Source organism: Austrofundulus limnaeus, unplaced genomic scaffold (genome assembly GCF_001266775.1).
Source record: "Austrofundulus limnaeus strain Quisiro unplaced genomic scaffold, Austrofundulus_limnaeus-1.0 Scaffold337, whole genome shotgun sequence".
NCBI lineage: Eukaryota > Metazoa > Chordata > Actinopteri > Cyprinodontiformes > Rivulidae > Austrofundulus > Austrofundulus limnaeus.
The window spans coordinates 373,836-375,781 of NW_013952739.1; positions in this window are offsets into that span (position 1 = coordinate 373,836).

The window sequence follows — 1,946 nt, forward strand, 5'->3', positions numbered from 1 at the left end:
GTGTGTGTGTGTGTGTGTGTGTGTGTGTGTGTGTGTGTGTGTGTGTGTGTGTGTGTGTGTGTGTGAACAGAGAAGCGTGGACAGCCACGCTTCTGCAGTCGTCTTTTTACCAATCAGAGCCCGGGGCTCTCTGCGACACGGGCAGTGGAGGAGTGCTGGTGACTCACCTTAGATACCATCATTACAGCTCCAGATGATAATGACTGCCTCGTACCTCGGACGGACGGGGAGAGTTATTACCACGGTGATGAGGCAGGAAATCAGGCAGGATCCTGAAATAACCAGGTGTGTGTGATGGCACGTCTTCTTCCACACACGTGCAGAAATCTGACGTCAAACACGCTTCCTTTAATGAGCTTCCACTGCGGCGGCGGGCTCCATGTCACAGAGTTCAGGTCCAATCGTCTTCCACTCGTTCGCCTCTTGTTCTCTGGACCGTTTCATTTCCTGCCTCTGCTCTTCAGCTCCATTAATACTGGGTTTGGAGTTTTCATTAAGCACTCTCATCTTGATTAGACTGTCTTTGTTCTGCTGAACACAGACGTATGAATCCATCTTATCTGTGTTGATGAGCTGGAAGTGAATTCCCTCACATGAACTGATATCTCTGCTGCTGTCTGATAATTCTTTTCTTTTCTCTTCAAACTCAAACCATTCGTCCAGCTCACAGACTAACTTTACTCTGAGCAAAGAGACACGATGGAGAAGAGCAGCCGAGTATTTGTTCTAAAAAACACAAATACTATCAGTACATGTACTTTACTCAGAAACCTGTGGGGGTGAAGTTCTCCTGGTAATCTCATGTAAGGATTGATATAAAGTTATAGTTAATCCCCTCAAACTGGTGTTTCACAGTTTGTGCTCTCAGTCTTTCACAGATTTGTTCATTAACTTGGCTGCAGGTAGTTTGTGGTAATCCCTGTCGTGTTACAGAAACAGGAAGTACAGAACAGTAAGACATCAACTTTTTCATGTGTATTTTTGTGAATTCTGTCCGTTTTCTTCCTCTTAYCCAGGGTCAGGTCTCGGGGGCAGCAGCCTCAGCAGAGACCCAGACCTCCCTCTCTCCAGCCACTTGGACCAGCTCCTCTGGGGGAATCCCAAGGTGTTCCCAGCTGAGAAACATAGTCCCTCCAGCGTGTCCTGGGTCTTCCTCTGGGTCTCCTCCCAGTGGGACGTGTCCAGAACACCTCACCAGGGAGGAGTCCAGGAGGCATCCTAACCAGATGAACCACCTCAACTGACTCCTCTGGACGTGGTACATTCACTATTAGTGCCAGGTGAGTACAGGTAACCATCCATCATCCATCCATCATCTAAACCCGGTTATTTCTTTTCTAGGGTCTCTGGTGCCCATATCCAGCGGTCACAGTGCGAGAGGTGGGGTACACCCTGGACAGGTCACAAGTCCATCACAGGGTAACAAGTCACTATAACACAGCTCGGGCCCCACAGGTACCAGGTACACACAGGTACACACAGGTACACACAGGAACACACAGGTACACAGGAACACACAGGTACACACAGGTACACACAGGTACACACAGGTACACCCTGGAACAGGTAAAGTCTCTGCTGACTCGTGAGAGTTAACACTGACTAAATCCAAACACTCCTGATGTCTGAGGGGGAGTTCTTGTAGTTTTCTGCAGAAATTGTCTTCATCATACGATGCTGTGTCTCAGCACGTTGTAGACTTGATAGATTAGGAACTGAGAAAAAACTAAATTAATTACAAAATTTCTGTTTTATGACAGAATAAAAAGTGTTGAACATCTAAAGATACTTTAAGACACGTGTAAAAATATTGGCTCCACAAGGTTTCTGTTTGAAGCTAGAAAATCTGAGCTAATACACATGAACACGCACACACACACATACGTGTTTTTCCTCATTTGTGGGGACTTAGTGTATCCTTTGACTGGGTGGTTACATGTGGGGAC